The 18555-nt window shown below is 40.5% G+C and overlaps 1 non-coding gene across 1 annotated transcript; it reads left to right on the top strand.

Moving 5' to 3' along the window:
- The first annotated feature begins 18197 nt into the window (after nucleotides 1–18197).
- On the top strand, nucleotides 18198–18305 carry LOC112781943 (small nucleolar RNA R71). Its single transcript, XR_003192688.1, has one exon. It is a non-coding gene; the product is annotated as a small nucleolar RNA R71 (small nucleolar RNA).
- The last annotated feature ends 250 nt before the right edge of the window (nucleotides 18306–18555 follow it).

Raw genomic sequence — 18555 nt, forward strand, 5'->3', positions numbered from 1 at the left:
TTCTTTCTTTTCTTGCTCGAGGGCGAGCAATATTCTAAGTTTGGTGTGGTAAAAGCATAAGCTTTTTGTTTTTCCATTACCATTGATGGCACCTAAGACCGGAAATCCTCTAAAAAAGGAAAAGGGAAGACAAAAGCTTCCACCTCCGAGTCATGGGAGATGGAAAGGTTCATCTCCAAAGCCCATCAAGACCACTTCTATGAAGTTGTGGCCAAGAAGAAGGTGATCCCCGAGATCCCTTTCAAGCTCAAGAGAAATGAGTATCCGGAGATCCGACATGAAATCCAAAGAAGAGGTTGGGAAGTTCTAACAAATCCCATCCAACAAGTCGGCATCTTAATGGTTCAAGAGTTCTATGCCAATGCATGGATCACCAAGAACCATGATCAAAGTAAGAACCTGGATCCAAAGAACTACGTTACAATGGTTCGGGGGAAATACTTAGATTTTAGTCCGGAAAATATGAGGTTGGCGTTTAACTTGCCTATGATGCAAGGAGATGAACGCCCCTACACTAGAAGGGTCAACTTTAATTAAAGGTTGGACCAAGTCCTCATGGACATATGTGTGGAAGGAGCTTAATGGAAGATTGACTCCAAAGGCAAGCCGGTTCAACTAAGAAGATTGGATCTCAAGCCTATGGCTAGAGGATGGTTGGAGTTCATCCAACGCTCCATCATCCCCACTAGCAATCGATCTGAAGTTACTGTGGATCGGGCCATCATGATCCATAGCATCATGATTGGAGAGGAAGTAGAAGTTCATGAAGTCATCTCCCTTGAACTCTACAAAATAGCCGAAAAGCCCTCTCCTGGGGCAAGGCTAGCTTTTCCTCATCTTATCTACCATCTATGTTACTCAGCTGGAGCTTCCATAGAAGGAGACATTCCCATTGAGGAAGAGAAGCCCATCACTAAGAAAAAGATGGAGCAAGCAAGAGAGCCCATTCATGAAGCTCAAGAGGCACAGGAAGCTCATCACCATGAGATCCCGGAGATGCCTCAAATGCATTTTCCTCCACAAAACTATTGGGAGCAAATCAACACCTCCCTAGGAGAATTAAGTTCCAACATGGGACAACTAAGGATGGAACATCAAGAGCATTCCATCATCCTTCATGAAATAAGAGAAGATCAAAAAGCAATGAGGGAGGAGTAACAAAGACAAGGAAGAGACATAGAAGAGCTCAAGGACATCATTGGTTCCTCAAGAAGGAAACGCCACCATCACTAAGGTGGACTCATTCCTTGTTCTTACTTTCTCTGTTTTTCGTTTTCTCTATGTTAAGTGCTTATCTATGTTTGTGTCTTCATTACATGATCATTAGTAGTTAGCAACTTTGTCTTAAAGTTATGAATGTCCTATGAATCCATCACCTCTCTTAAATGAAAAATATTTTAATTCAAAAGAACAAGAAGTACATGAGTTTCGAATTTATCCTTGAACTTAGTTTAATTATATCGATGTGGTGACAATGCTTCCTGTTTTCTGAATGAATGCTTGAATAGTGCATATGTCTTTTGAAGTTGTTGTTTAAGAATGTTAAATATGTTGGCTCTTGAAAGAATGATGACAAGGAGACATGTTATTTGATAATCTGAAAAATCATAAAAATGATTCTTGAAGCAAGAAAAAGCAGCAAAGAACAAAGCTTGCAGAAAAAAAAAGTAGCGAAAAAAAATAGAAAGAAAAAGAAAAAGCAAGCAGAAAAAGCCAAAGCTCTTAAAACCAATAGGCAAGAGCAAAAAGCCAATAACCCTTAAAACCAAAAGGCAAGGGCAAATGAAAAGGATCCCAAGGCTTTGAGCATCAGTGGATAGGAGGGCCTGAAGGAATAAAATCCTGGCCTAAGCAGCTAAACCAAGCTGTCCCTAACCATGTGCTTGTGGCGTGTAGGTGTCAAGTGAAAACTTGAGACTGAGCGGTTAAAGTCAAGGTCCAAAGCAAAAAAAGGGTGTGCTTAAAAACCATGGACACCTCTAATTGGGGACTTTAGCAAAGCTGAGTCACAATCTGAAAAGGTTCACCCAATTATGTGTCTGTGGCATTTATGTATCCGGTGGTAATACTGGAAAACAAAGTGCTTAGGGCCACGGCCAAGACTCATAAAATAGCTGTGTTCAAGAATCATCATACTGAACTAGGAGAATCAATAACACTATCTGAACTCTGAGTTCCTATAGATGCCAATCATTCTGGACCTCAATGGATAAAGTGAGATGCCAAAACTATTCAAGAGGCAAAAAGCTACAAGTCCCGCTCATTTGATTGGAGCTATGTTTCATTGATAGTTTGGAATTTATAGTATATTCTCTTCTTTTTATCCTACTTGATTTTCAGTTGCTTGGGGACAAGCAATAATTTAAGTTTGGTGTTGTGATGAGCGAATAATTTATACGCTTTTTGGCATTGTTTTTAGTATGTTTTTAGTAGAATCTAGTTACTTTTAGGGATGTTTTCATTAGTTTTTATGTTAAATTCACATTTCTGGACTTTACTATGAGTTTATGTGTTTTTCTATGATTTCAGGTATTTTCTGGCTGAAATTGAGGGACTTGAGCAAAAATCAGATTCAGAGGTTGAAGAAGGACTGCTGATGCTGTTGGATTCTGACCTCCCTACACTCAAAATGGATTTTCTGGAGCTACAGAACTCAAAATGGCGCTCTTCCAATTGCGTTGGAAAGTAGACATCCAGGGCTTTCGAGAAATCTATAATAGTCTATACTTTGCCCAAGTTTAGACGATGCAAACTGGCGTTCAACTCCAGCTCTCTGCCCAATTCTGGCGTCCAGCGCCAGAAACAAGTTGCAAAGTGGAGTTCAACGCCCAAAATGGCACAAAAGCTGGCGTTCAACTCCAAGAATGACCTCTCCACGTGTAGACTTCAAGCTCAGCCCAAGCACACACCAAGTGGGCCCCGGAGGTGGATTTATGCATCAATTACTTACTTCTGTAAACCCTAGTAGCTAGTTTATTATAAATAGGACATTTTACTATTGTATTTGATATCTTGGAACATCTTAGGATCATCTTTTGATCACTTTTAGATCTCTAGACCTCCATGGGAGGCTGGCCACTCGGCCATGCTTACCCTCTATTCACTTATGTATTTTTCAACAGTAGAGTTTCTGCACTCCATAGATTAAGGTGTGAAGCTCTGCTGTTCCTCAAAGATTAATGCAAAGTACTACTGTTTTCCATTCAATGCATCTTATTTTGCTTCTAAGATATTCATTCGCACTTCAGCCTGAATGTGATGAACGTGACAATCATCATTATTCCCTATGAACGCGTGCCTGACAACCACTTCCGTTCTGCATTAGATTGAATGAGTATCTCTTAGATCTCTTAATCAGAATCTTCGTGGTATAAGCTAGATTGATGGCAGCATTCATGAGAGTCTGGAAAGTCTAAACTTTGTCCGTGGTATTCCGTGTAGGACTTTGGGATTGAATGACTGTGACGAACTCAAAACTCGCGAGTGCTGGGCGTAGTGACAGACGCAAAAGGATAGTAAATTCTATTCCAGTATCATCGAGAACCTCCAAGATGATTAGCCATGCAGTGATAGCGCATCGGACCATTTTCACAGAGAGGAATAGGATGCAACCATCGACAAGGGTGATGCCTCCAGACGATTAGCCGTGCTGTGACAGAGCATTTGGACCATTTTCCCGAGAGGAATGAAAGTAGCCATTGGCACCGGTGACATCCTTACATAAAGCCAGCCATAGAAAGGAGTAAGACTGATTGGATGAAGACAGCAGGAAAGCAGAGGTTCAGAGGAACGAATGCATCTCCATTCGCTTATCTGAAATTCTCACCAATGATTTACATAAGTATTTCTATCCTTTTTTTATTATTTATTTTTGAAAACCCCATTACTATTTTATATTTGCCTGACTGAGATTTACAAGGTGACCATAGCTTGCTTCATACCAACAATCTCCGTGGGATTCGACCCTTACTCACGTAAGGTATTACTTGGACGACCCAGTGCACTTGCTGGTTAGTTGTATCGAAGTTGTGACAAATTATGAATTAAGATTAGAGCACCAAGTCTTTGGAGCCATTACCTGAGATCACAATTTCGTGCACTAGAGCTTAAAGAAGTCCTCTAATTAAATGCTTGTGGTGCTTATGTATCAAGTGGTAATGCTTGAAAACAAAGCATTTAGAGTCGTAGCTTTCAACTCATGGTGCAAAGCACCCAAAAGGATAAGCTAAGAAGAGAATGAAAAGCTTATTTCAAGGAAAGAATATGAAGAAAATATTTCATAAAATGAGCTAGATAGAAATACCAATCATTTAAATTGCTTTTGTAAATTGTAGCATGCATAGAAAACTAGCCAACCATGAACATCAAATTGCTATTCTTCTCACCTTGTCTTGTCAAAATTTACTGTATGATTCTTTATTTGCTTGAGGAGAAGCAAAGTTTAAGTTTGGTGTTGTGATGACTGCGCATCATGTCATGTTTTTCTATGCATTTAATACAAGAAATTAATTAATCATGCTTAATTATTGAGTACTTTTGTGCGTAAATCATATATTACTTTCAATTCTTTGATTTGGTTTAATTTGTAAAAATCTATTCTTTGATTTGGTTTAATTTGTAGAAAAAAGAAGTAAAAAGCACAAAACAAGCATGAAAGAAGAAAGGAGCTTAAAAGGTGAAGCAAAGAAGAGAATGAGCAAGGGAGGAGGCATTGAAGGCGTTGGTATCACCACCAACGCCAGCAACAACACCACATCCAAGGGCGTTACCAACGCTGGTAACACCAGTGTTAACGCCAGCTCAAGGATTTGTGGCATTGCCAACACTGGTAACGCCAGAGGGGCAAGAATGGGTAGCGTTAGTGGCACTAATGCCAGCAATAACGTCACATCTTTTAGCGTTAGTGGCACTAACGCCAGCACCAATGCCAAGGGCACATCTCTTGTAGCGTTAGTGGCACCAACGCCAGCACGAACGCCAGAAGGATACTCATGGAGAGCGTTAGTGTGGCTAACGCCACTCTTGTAGCGTTAGTGTGGCTAACGCCAGTGATAACGCTTGCAACCCTTCGTAGCCTGACCTTGTCTTCTTCAAAGGAGCATAACTTGAGCTACAAAGCTCCAAATGAGGTGATTCTAGTGGCATTGGAAAGTAGAAATCTAAAGCTTTCCAAGAATATATGGCACTACATGGTGGACACTAAATTTGAGGGAGAAAACTTACCACAAAAGTGCAAAGATGAACATATTATCAACCTGTAGTAAGGCCAGCTGACCTCTTCAAACTCCATGGGTATAAATCGAGTTGTAGAGCTCCAAAAGATACGCTTCCAAAAACATCGGAAAGTAGACATCCAAGACTTTACAAAAATATATAATAGTATGGGTAGATAGTAAGTTTAAGCTACCAAATCTGGCATTGTTAATGCCACTAACGCTGCCAACGCCAGGTCTCAGCGTTAGTAATGCTGGTAACGCCAGCAATAACGCCTGCGACCCTGGCAGGCTGACCTTGTCCCCTTCAAAGGAACATAACTTGAGTTACAGGGATCCAATTGAGGTACTTTCAGTTGTATTAAAAAGCTGACATTCAGGGCATTCCAGCGATGTATAATGGTTTATAGTGGGCATGAAATTGGAGCACAAAAAATAGGCATCTTTAAGCCCCAAAAACACCAAGACCAAGTCAACTTGGAAGCAATTTTCTTTTGGTCCTCTCTTCTCACCCACACTTCTCTCTCTTCCATTTTCTTTCATACCCACTTTGTAAATATTTTAGTTATGAATTACTAACTCTTTCCATTGAGAAGAGAGCTCTATTGTTATTTGATAGATTAAATTATTTTTATTCTTGTTCTTCTCTTCATCTCTCTTTGATTTACTAGAAAGATTTCGTTCTTCATTCAAGCATTCACTTGTCTTGGGAAAGAAATTGAATGTACTTGGGTTTTGTGATTGCCTTGGAAAATGAATCATAGAACCATGCTTGAAATCTTTCTCATATTGGATTAGGTTTAGGGTTGGTCGGATATAGTGACATGTAATTCTCCCAATACTTGGATCTATGAAGGTGTGTGGTAAAATCAGTGACCAAGCTTCATCTCTTCTCATGAGCAATTAGATCAAGGAATTGGCAATTGTTCAAGTATAGAGAGATTGAATTGCCAAGGAATTGGGATTCAATCTCTCATGATTGCCAAGAGATCAATGAGTTGCATGATTGAAGATAAGATGAAAGCATTTGATCTGGAGAATTCAATATCTCTTTATCCCAATGCTTATTTTATCTTTCTTTCTTATATTTAATTTATAGTCATTTACTTTCTTGCACTTTACTTTCCCGTACTTTACTTTTCTTGCCATTTACTTTCTTGCACTTTATTGCTTTCTTTTACTTTTATCTCATTGACATTTCATGTTGCTTATCACCCAATTATGCTTGTCTAACTAGAATAATCAATTAACTATTGCTTGCTTAATCCATTAATCTCTGTGGGATTCGACCTCACTCTTTGTGAGTTTTTACTTGAAGACAATTCGGTATACTTGCCGAAGGAAGATTGTAGTGATACAAAATTCCATGATCAAACAGAGACATTAGAGGAAGAACCCCTAGTGCTCACCAAGAAACTCAATGCTTTGGTTTAGAAGAAACTACTCCAAAAACTGCCGGATCCCAGACGCTTTCTAATTCCTTGCACCATAGGAACAATTACATTTGAAAAGGCTTTATGCGACCTAGGGTCGAGCATAAACCTCATGTCTCTCTCTGTAATGGAGAGGTTGGGTATTTTTGAGGTGTAAGCTGCAAGGATCTCATTAGAAATGGCAGACAAGTCACTAAAAAAGGCATATGGTCTGGTGGAAGATGTCTTAGTAAAGGTTGAAAACTTTTACATCCCTGCAGACTTTATAATCTCAGATATTGGAGAGGATGAGGATGAATCCATCATCTTTGGAAGACCTTTCCTAGCTATTGCCAACGCCGTAATTAATGTGGCAAAGGGAGAGCTAGTTCTGGAATTATGGGAGGATAACATCTTATTCATGATGCCTAAACTTAACTCATCCCCAAAAGGAGAGACAACTGTGCAACACTTCGTGTTCTGACCCTCTCTCTGTGTGTAGAGCTATACAGAGCCCCTAGACACCAAATCTAAGTTTGGTGTTGAGAAACCATCATCAAGCACTGTGAATGTATGTACTAAGAAGAAGGTACCTAAATGTTGGAGGAACAATAAAATTCCCACTGAAGGCCTCTCACCTGGCATGAGAGTTGTCTTCACTGACAGTCCAGTCATTCCACACACTATGAACAAGATCCTGTCTCTAGAACATGTGGAGCTCATCCATGAAAGTATAGGAAAGAAGTTCACTGTACGGGGTGAAATTCTGAGCCCCTATCCATCTCTGTAAAGGAGCTAACCGTCAAACTGGTGACGTTAAGGAAGCGCTTGTTGGGAGGCAACCCAACCATGATTTATGTATTTCTTCTTTTATTTAAGTTTTATTAGTTTATCTTAGTTTTTTTTTAGGTTTGTGATTATAGGCAGTATTCAGAACAGAGGCAGAGACATTTAGAGATGGAAATAGAGCACCTTAGAGTGAGTCCCTTGCTGGCGTTGAACGTCAGACAAGGAGGCAAGAGTGGTGTTCAACGCCTCAAAAGGGTGAGCAAATGGGCGTCCAACGCCCAAGATGGATCAGCAATGCTGGTGTTGAACGCCAAGGAAGGAGCACCTTGGGCGTTCAACGCCCAAGAAGGAGCAAAGACCTGGTGTTGAACGCCAGGGAGGGAGTCCCTAATGGGCGTCCAACGCCTTAAATGGAGCAAGAAGCTGGCGTTGAACGCCAACCAAGGAGCAGAGACTGGGCGTTCAACGCCCACAAGGGGCAGAGAATTCAAATTTTCTAGCCTCTCAGGACCAGTGGGTCCCACAGAATCTCCACTAATCCCACCTTCTTCTCTCTCTTACTTTTCCTCTTCCTCACACACACTCTTCCCCATAAACCCTCAACCACTCACATCCACATAACCTTTCTCCCTTCCTCAAATACTTCATAAATCAAATCACACAACTCCCACCATCCAACCATTTCAAAAATTAAACTTTCCCACCCATTCAACCCCCCATTTTTGAACTCAACCCTATCCTAACCTTATAAATACCCCCTCATACCACCTTTCCACCACACACCTCATCCACCAATTTCCCCACTTGGCCAAATCCTCTCTCCCTTCTTCTCTACATATTCTCTTCTTCTTCTACTCTTTTCTTTCCTTTTGTTTATATTTGCTCAAGGACGAGCAAACTTTTAAGTTTGGTGTTGGAAAAATCTTGCTTTTTGCTTTCCATTCACACTCATGGCACCCAAAGTTGGAGAATCCTCTAGAAAGAGGAAAGGAAAGGCCACGGCCTCTGCCTCTGAATCTTGGAAAATGGAAAGATTCATCACCAAAGCCCATCAAGAACACTTCTATAAAGTAATGGCAAAGAAAAAGGTGATCCCTGAGGTCCCTTTTAGGCTCAAAAAGAATGAATACCCAAAAATCTAACAAGAAATTCGGAGAAGAGGTTGGGAAGTTCTGACCAATCCTATCTCGGAAATTCAAATCTTAATGGTGCAAGAGTTCTATGCCAATGCATGGGTCACAAAAAATCATGATACAAGTGTGAACCCACATCCAAAAAATTAGCACACCATGGTCCGATGGCGACTCTTAGATTTCAGCCCAGAAAGTGTAAGATTGGCGCTTCAACTACCATTAATGCAAGGAGACCCACACCTTTACACTAGAAGAGTCAATTTCGATCAAAGGCTGGACCAGGTCCTTTTAGACATATGTGTGGAAAGAGCATAGTGGAGAAGGGATGCTCAAGGCAAGCCTTCCCAACTAAGAAGGCTTGACCTCAAACCCATAGCTAGAGGATGGTTGGAGTTCAATCCAACATTTCATCACCCCTACTAGCAACTGGTCCGAAGTAACCATAGACTGAGCCATCATAATTCATTGCATCATGCTTGGGAATGAGGTGGAAGTACATGAGGTGATACCTCAAGAATTGTACAAGGTGGCAGACAAACCTTCCACTCAAGCAAGGTTAGCCTTCCCTCATCTCATTTGTCACCTATGCAATTCAGTTGGAATTGTTATAGAGGGAGACATCCCCATTGAGGAAGACAATCCCATCACTAAAAGAAGGATGGAGCATATTAGAGAGCTGGCATATGAACCACAGCAAGAGCATGTGGAGCCGCCTTAACAAGAAATCCCAGAGATGCCTCAAGGAATGCATTTTCCTCTCCAAAATTATTAGGACCAACTAAACACTTCTCTAGGAGAATTGAGCTCCAACATGGGTCAGCTAAGGATGGAGCACTAAGAGCATTCCACCATCCTCCATGAAATAAGAAAAGATCAAAGAGATATGAGGAAAGGGCAATAGAGACAGGGACGTGACATAGAAGAAATCAAGCACTCCATTTGATTCTCTAGAGGAAGTAGTAGCTGCCGTCATTAAGGTGGTTACGTTCTATTCCTTTGCCTATGTTATTTTTCTGCTTTCCATTGTATTCTATTGTCTGTTTCCTGTTCTTAGTGCATGATCATCTTTGTCTATGTCTAAGGCTATGAAATATTCTATGTATCTCTCACCATGCTTAAAAGAAAATCTATTTGAAAAAAGAATAGTGATGCATAAATTTCGAGTTATATAATAAGAATAGTCCAATTATTTGATGTGGTGGCATTACTTTTATTTTCTAAATGCATGAATAAATAGTGCATATTTGATGTTGAAGTTAAGTGTATTGGCTCTTGAAAGAATAAAGGAGAAGTATTATTGGTGATATGAAAAATCCAAAAGAAATTGATTCTTGAAGCAAGAAAAAGAAGTAAAAAGAAAAGAAAGAGAAGAGAAAAACCCAATAAGCTCTTTAAACCAAAATGCAAGAGCAAAGATCCAAGGCTTTGAGCATCAATAGTTAGGAGGGCCTAAAAGAAATAAATCTTGGCCTAAAAAGTTCAAATGAGCTCCTTCCCCTAACTAAGTGCTTGTGGTGTGAAGGTGTAAGTGAAAAGCTTGAGACTGAGCAGTTAAAGTCGTGATCCAAAGCAAAAGAGTGAGCCTAAGAACTCTAGGTACCACTGTCTAGGGATTCTAGCAAAGCTGAATTACAATCCAATTGGGTTCACCCAGTTAATTGCCTGTGGTGTTTATGTATCCGGTGGTAATACGGGAAAACAAAGCGCTTAGGGTCATGGCCAGCCTCAAAAAGAAGCTGTGTTCAAGAGTCAGAAAAAACTAAACTAAGAGAGACAATAATATCATCCAGATTCTGAATTTCTAAAGATGCCAATGCTTCTAAACTTCAAAGGAAAGTGAGATGCCAAAACTGTTCAGAAGTAAATGGTTACTAGTCCCGCTCATCAATTGGAATTGAGCTTCATTGAAAACTATGAGATTTATTGTATCCTTCTCTTCTTTTTAATCCTACTTTGTTTTGGTTGCTTGGGGACAAGCAACATTTTATGTTTGGTGTTTTGATGAGCGAATATTTTATACGCTTTTTGGCATCATTTTCATATTGTTTTAGTTATGTTTTGTTTAAGTTTTATTATATTTTCATAGGTTTTAGTGCAAAATTCACATTTTTGGATTCTACTTTGAGTTTTTGTGTTTATGATGATTTCAGGTATTTTCTGGCTGAAATTGAAGTGTTTTGACAAAGTCCGATTCAGAGGCAAGGAAAGCATAGCAGATACTATCAAAGTCTGACCTCCATGCATTCAAAGGAGCATTTCTGGAGCTACAGAGGTTCAAATGATGCGTTCTCAATGGCATTGGAATGCTAACATCCAAAGATTTCTAGAAATAGATAATGGTCTATACTTTTGTTCGAAAGAGCTTGCCCATTTTGGGCGTTGAACGCCAATGATGCACCCCCTTTGGGCGTTCAACGCCCTAAGGAGACCCCAAAGACAGTGTTGAACGCCCAATACCCCCTTTGGGGTGTTCAACACCCATTCCTCAAGCTAGACGCCATGCTCAGCTTAAGTACTCAACAAAAGTGGGCCCAAGAGTGGCTTTTCGCACCTCTAGTCTATTCTATCATATTTTTGTACTTCTTAGTTATTAGGTTATTATATATAGAACAAAGATCACCCCTGTTAGGGATTGATAAACCACTATTTTATGGTTTATTTTGTGATAAATTAGGTGGTTTTTATCAGTTCTTTGCACACTTATTCATACAAATTGCATGGTTTTACAAATCCTTCCTAATTTTGTTCCATGATTGAAAACTTGCTTTCCAAGCCCTTAATTTGTCAATTTTTAATTCCCCTCTATACCATTTGATGTCGTGATCTATGTGTTAAGTGTTTTCAGGCTTTATAGGGTAGGAATGGCTTAGAGGATGGAAAGGAAGCATGCAAAGTGGAAGGAACACAAGAAACAAAGGAGCTGACCAGTGAGGATCGACGTGAACGCATGGCTCATGCATGCACGTGATTGGGCGCAAATCACGGCAATGCGTACGCGTGAATTACGCGTATGCGTGATATGCGCAGAAGACTGGTGCACGAAATTATGATCTCAACTGCGCCAACAACTTGGTGCGTAGAAATCGTGACAGTTCCATTCCTTGGTAACGGCGCTGAAAAATTGGTACGCACGTTCATAATCTTAATTCTTTGTCACAACTTCGCACAACTAACCAGCAAGTGCACTGGGTCGTCCAAGTAATAAACCTTACGTGAGTAAGGGTCGATCCCACGGAGATTGTCTGCTTGAAGCAAGCTATGGTCACCTTGTAAATCTCAGTCAGGCGGATTCAAATGTATTAAGAGATTATAGTGTACTAAAAGATAATTAAAATATATTAGGATAGAGATACTTATGCAATTCCTTGGTGAGAATTTCAGATAAGCGTATGGAGATGCTTTCGTTCCCTTGAACCTCTGCTTTCCTGCTGTCTTCATCCAATCATTCATACTCCTTTCTATGACAAGCTTTATGTTAGGCATCACCGTTGTCAATGGCTACATCCTGTCCTCTCAGTGAAAATGGTCCAATGCACTGTCACTGCATGGCTAATCATCTGTCCGTTCTCGATCATACTGGAATAGGATCCATTGATCCTTTTGCGTCTGTCACTATGCCCAACACTCGCGAGTTTGAAGCTCGTCACAGCCATCCCTTCCCAGATCCTACTCGGAATACCACAGACAAGGTTTAGACTTTTCGGATCTCAGGAATGGCCATCCATGGATTCTAACTTATACCACGAAGACTCTAATTAAGGAATCCCAGAAATATTCATTCAATCTAAGGTAGAACGGAAGTGGTTGTCAGGAACGCGTTCATAGTTGGGAATGATGATGACTGTCACGATCATCATATTCATATTGAGGTGCGAATGAATATCTTAGAATCAGAATAAGCTTGAATTGAATGGAAAAACAATAGTACTTTGTAATAATTCGTGAGGAACAGCCACACCTTAATCTATGGTGTGTAGAAACTCTACCGTTTGAAAATACATAAGTGATGAAGTCCAGGCATGGCCGAATGGCCAGCCCCCATAAAGGTCTAAGATAGCATAAAACTGACCAAAGATATAAATACAATAGTAAAAAGTTCTATTTATACTAAACTAGTTACTAGGGTTTACAGAAATGAGTAAATGATGCAGAAATCTACTTCTGGGGCCCACTTGGTGTGTGCTTGGGCTGAGCATTGAGCTTTACACGTGTGGAGGTCTTTCTTGGAGTTGAACGCCAGTTTGTAACCTGTTTCTGGCGTTTAACTCCACTTTGTAACCTGTTTCTGGCGTTTGACTCCAGAATGCAGCATGGAGCTGGCGTTGAACGCCAGTTTACGTCATCTATCCTTAATCAAAGTATAGACTATTATATATTTCTGGAAAGCCCTGGATGTCTATTTTCTAACGCAATTGAGAGCGCGCAATTTTCAGTTTTGTAGCTCCAGAAAATCCACTTTGAGTGCAGGAAGGTCAGAATCCAACAGCATCTGCAGTCCTTCTTCAACCTCTGAATCTGATTTTTGCTCAAGTCCCTCAATTTCAGCCAGAAAATACCTGAAATCACAGAAAAACACACAAACTCATAGTAAAGTCCAGAAATGTGATTTTTATTTAAAAACTAATAAAAATATACTAAAAACTAACTAAATTATACTGAAAATTATGTAAAAACAATGCCAAAAAGCGTATAAATTAATCACTCATCACAACACCAAACTTAAATTGTTGCTTGTCCCCAAGCAACTAAAAATTAAATAGGATAAAAAGAAGAGAATATAGTATAAATTCCAAAATATCAATGAAACTTAGCTCCAATCAGATAAGCGGGACTTGTAGCTTTTTGCCTCTTGAATAGTTTTGGCATCTCACTTTATCCATTGAGGTTCAGAATGATTGGCATCTATAGGAACTTAGAATTCAGATAGTGTTATTGATTCTCCTAGTTCAGTATGTTGATTCTTGAACACAGCTACTTTATGAGTCTTGGCCGTGTCCCTAAGCACTTTGTTTTCCAGTATTATCACCGGATACATAAATGCCACAGACACATAATTGGGTGAACCTTTTCAGATTGTGACTCAGCTTTGCTAAAGTCCCCAATTAGAGGTGTCCAGGGTTCTTAAGCACACTCTTTTTTGCTTTGGACCTTGACTTTAACCGCTCAGTCTCAAGTTTTCACTTGACACCTTCACGCCACAAGCACATGGTTAGGGACAGCTTGGTTTAGCCGCTTAGGCCAGGATTTTATTCCTTTAGGCCCTCCTATCCACTGATGCTCAAAGCCTTGGATCCTTTTTATTACCCTTGCCTTTTGGTTTTAAGGGCTATTGGCTTTTTGCTCTTGCCTTTTGGTTTAAAGAGCTTTTGGCTTTTTCTTCTTGCTTTTTCTTTTTCTTTCTCTTTTATTTTTGCCAATTTTTTTTTCTGCAAGCTTTTGTATTCACTGCTTTTTCTTGCTTTAAGAATCATTTTTATGATTTTTCAGATTATCGAATAACATGTCTCCTTTTTCCTTATTCTTCAAGAGCCAACATATTTAACATTCATAAACATCAACTTCAAAAGACATATGCACTGTTCAAGCATTCATTCAGAAAACAAAAAGTATTGCCACCACATCAAAATAATTAAACTAGTTTCAAGGATGAATTCAAATCCATGTACTTCTTGTTCTTTTGTTTTTAGAACATTTTTCAGTTAAGAAAGGTGATGGATTCATATAACTTTAAGGCATAGACACTTAGACACTAGTGATCATGTAATAAGACACAAATATAAATAAACATAAAGCTCAAAAATCGAAAAATAGGAAAATAGATAAACAAGGAGATTAAGGAATGAGTCCACCTTAGTGAGGGTGGCGTCTTCCTCTTCTTGAAGAACCAATGGTGCTCTTGAGCTCCTCTATGTCTCTTCCTTGTCTTTCTTGCTCCTCCCTCATAGCTCTTTGATCTTCTCTAATTTCATGGAGGATGATGGAGTGCTCTTGGTGCTCCACCCTTAATTGTCCCATGTTGGAACTTAATTCTCCTAGGGAAGTGTTGATTTGTTCCCAATAGTTTTGTGGAGGGAAGTACATCCCTTGAGGCATCTCAGGGATTTCATGGTGAGGAATCTCCTCATGCTCATGTTGAGGTCCATGATCTCTTGTTTGCTCCATCCTTTTCTTAGTGATGGGCTTGTCCTCTTCAATGAGGATATCTCCCTCTATGTCAATTCCAGCCGAATCGCATAGGTGGCATATGAGGTGAGGAAAGGCTAACCTTGCCCAAGTGGAGGACTTGTCAGCCACCTTGTAAAGTTCTTGAGGTATAATCTCATGAACTTCCACCACCTCTCCAATCATGATACTATGGATCATGATGGCCCGGTCTATAGTAACTTCAGACCGGTTACTAGTAGGAATGATTGAGCGTTGAAAGAACTCTAGCCATCCCCTAGCCACTGGCTTGAGGTCATGCCTTCTTAGTTGAACCGGGTTGCCTCTTGAGTCAATTTTCCATTGAGCTCCTTCCTCACATATGTCTATGAGGACTTGGTCCAACCTTTGATCAAAGTTGACCCTTCTTGTGTAGGGGCGTGCGTTCTCTTCCATCATTGGCAAGTTGAACGCCATCCTTACATTTTCCGGACTGAAATCTAAGTATTTCCCCTGAACCATGGTGAGCAAATGCTTTGGATTTGGGTTCACACTTTGATCATGGTTCCTGGAGATCCATGCGTTTGCATAGAACTCTTGAACCAATAGGATCCCGACTTGTTGAATGGGGTTGGTGAGAACTTCCCAACCTCTTCTTTGGATCTCAAGTCGGATCTCCGGATACTCATTCTTCTTGAGCTTGAAAGGAACCTCAGGGATCACTTTCTTTTTGGCCACAACTTCATAGAAGTGGTCTTGATGGACCTTTGAGAGTGGCTCAGAGGTGGAAGCAATTGCCTTCCCTTTCCTCTTTCTTGAGGTTTCTCTGGCCTTAGGTGCCATAAATGGTTATGGAAAAACAAAAAGCTATGCTTTTACCACACCAAACTTAAAATATTTGCTTGTCCCCGAGCAAAAAAAGAAAGAAAGAAGTAGTAGAAGAAGAGAAATGGGGGAGAGGGAGAGAGAGTAGGTTTCGGCCAAGTGGAAGAATAGAGGGTTGTGTTATGTGAAAATGAAAAAGGAATGAGGGGTTTATATAGGAGTGATGAGGGGTTAGGGTTCGGCCATATAGGGTTGGGTTTGGGAGGGAATTTATTTTGAATTTAAGGTGGGTGGGGTTTTTGGGGAAGAGAAGAAGGATGTGATTGGTGAGGGATATTTGGGGAAGAGAGTTATGAAAAGGTGTGAAGAGGAGAGAAGAAGGTTAAGTGGGGATCCTGTGGGATCCACAGATCCTGTGGGAATCCTGTGGGGTCCACAGATCCAATGGAGCCAAGGACTTAACATCCCTGCTCCAATTAGGCGTGTAAACGCCTTCTGTAGGCAATCCTTGTGTTTAACGCCAAACTGCAGCATGTTTCTGGCGTTAAACGCCACTTCCATGCTTGTTTTGGGCATTCAACGCTAGTCTATAGCATGTTTCTAGCGTTGAACGCCAGTGTGGTGCATATTTCTGGCGTTAAACGCCAGTCTGATGCTTGTTTCTGGTGTTTAATGCCAGCTTTCCTCTGGGTGCAATCCTGGCGTTTAAACGCCAGACTGCTGCTTGTTTCTGGCGTTAAACGCTAGCCAGATGCTCCTTACTGGCGTTTAAACGCCAGTAGGCTCTTCCTCCAGGGTGTGCTATTTTTAATGCTATTTTTCATTCTGTTTTTGATTTTTCAGTAGTTTTTATGACTCCACATGATCATCAACCTAATAAAACACGAAATAACAAAGGGAAAATAAAATAGATATAATTAAATAACATTGGGTTGCCTCTCAACAAGCGCTTCTTTAATGTCACTAGCTTGACAGTGAGCTCTCATGGAGCCTCACAGATGTTCAGAGCAAGGTTGGAACCTCCCAACACCAAACTTAGAGTTTGAATGTGGGGGTTCAACACCAAACTTAGAGTTTGATTGTGGCCTCCCAACACCAAATTTAGAGTTTGACTGTGGGGGCTTTGGTTGACTCTACAGTGAGAGAAGCTTTTCATGCTTCCTCTCCATGGTTACAGAAGGAGATCCTTGAGTTTTAAACACAAGATTGTCCTCATTCAGTTGAAGGATCAGTTCTCCTCTGTTCACATCAATCACAGCTCTTGCTGTGGCTAGGAAAGGTCTTCCAAGGATGATGGATTCATCCTTATTCTTCCCAGTATCCAGGATTATGAAATCAGCAGGGATGTAAAGGCCTTCAACCTTTACTAGCACATCCTCTACTTGTCCATAAGCCTGTTTTCTTGAGTTGTCTGCCATCTCTAATGAGATTCTGGCAGCTTGCACCTCAAAGATTCCTAGTTTCTCCATTATAGAGAGTGGCATGAGGTTTATCCCTGACCCAAGGTTACATAGAGCCTTCTCAAAGGTCATGGTGCCTATGGTACAAGGTATTAAGAACTTTCCAGGATCCTGTTTCTTCTGAGGTAATGTCAGTTGATCCAGATCACTCAGTTCATTGATGAGCAAGGGAGGTTCATCTTCCCAAGTCTCATTACCAAATAATTTGGCATTTAGCTTCATGATTGCACCAAGGTACTTGGCAACTTGCTCTTCAGTAACATCTTCATTCTCTTTAGAAGAAGAATACTCATCAAAGCTCATGAATGGCATAAGGAGGTTCAATGGAATCTCTATGGTCTCTAGCTGAGTCTCAGATTCCTTTGGTTCCTCAGAGGGAAACTCCTTATTGATCACTGGACGTCCCAGGAGGTCTTCCTCGCTGGGATTCACGTCCTCTCCCTCCTCTTTGGGTTCGGCCATGATGGTTAAATCAATGGCCTTGCACTCTCTTTTTGGATTCTCTTCTGTATTGCTTAGGAGAGTACTAGGAGGGGTTTCAGTGACTCTTTTACTCAGCTGGCCCACTTGTGCCTCCAAATTTCTAATGGAGGACCTTGTTTCATTCATGAAACTTAAAGTGGCCTTAGATAGATCAGAGACTATATTTGCTAAGGTAGATGGATTCTGCTCAGAATTATCTGTCTGTTGCTGAGTGGATGAAGGAAAAGGCTTGCTATTGCTAAACCTGTTTCTTCCACCATTGTTAAAGCCTTGTTGAGGCTTTTGTTGATCCTTCCATGAGAAATTTAGATGATTTCTCCATGAGGGATTATAGGTGTTTCCATAGCGTTCACCCATGTAATTCACCTCTGCTATTGCAGGGTTCTCAGGATCATAAGCTTCTTCTTCTGAAGATGCCTCTTTAGTATTGTTGGATGATTCCTTCAATCCATTCAGACTCTGAGAGATCATATTGACTTGCTGAGTCAATATTTTATTCTGAGCCAATATGGCATTCAGAGTATCAATTTCAAGAACTCCTTTCCTCATAGGCGTCCCATTACTCATAGGATTCCTTTCAGAAGTGTACATGAACTGGTTATTTGTAACCATATCAATGAGTTCCTGAGCTTCTGCAGGCGTTTTCTTTAGGTGAATAGATCCACCTGCAGAATGGTCCAGTGACATCTTTGATAGCTCAGACAGACCATCATAGAATATATCCAGGATGGTCCATTCTGAAAGCATGTCAGAAGGACACTTTTTGGTCAGTTCCTTGTATCTCTCCCAAGCTTCATAGAGGGATTCACCTTCCTTCTGTCTGAAGGTTTGGACATCCACTCTAAGCTTACTAAGCTTTTGAGGAGGAAAGAACTTGGCTAAGAAAGCCTTGACCAGCTTATCCCAAGAGTTCAGGCTATCTTTAGGTTGAGAGTCCAACCATACTCTAGCTCTGTCTCTTATAGCAAACGGGAAAAGCATAAGCCTGTAGACCTTGGGATCAACCCCATTGGTCTTAACAGTATCACAGATCTGCAAGAATTCAGTTAAGAACTGAAAAGGATCTTCTGATGGAAGTCCATGAAACTTGCAGTTCTGT

The sequence above is a fragment of the Arachis hypogaea genome, chromosome 19 (assembly GCF_003086295.3).
Source record: "Arachis hypogaea cultivar Tifrunner chromosome 19, arahy.Tifrunner.gnm2.J5K5, whole genome shotgun sequence".
NCBI classification, from domain to species: domain Eukaryota; kingdom Viridiplantae; phylum Streptophyta; class Magnoliopsida; order Fabales; family Fabaceae; genus Arachis; species Arachis hypogaea.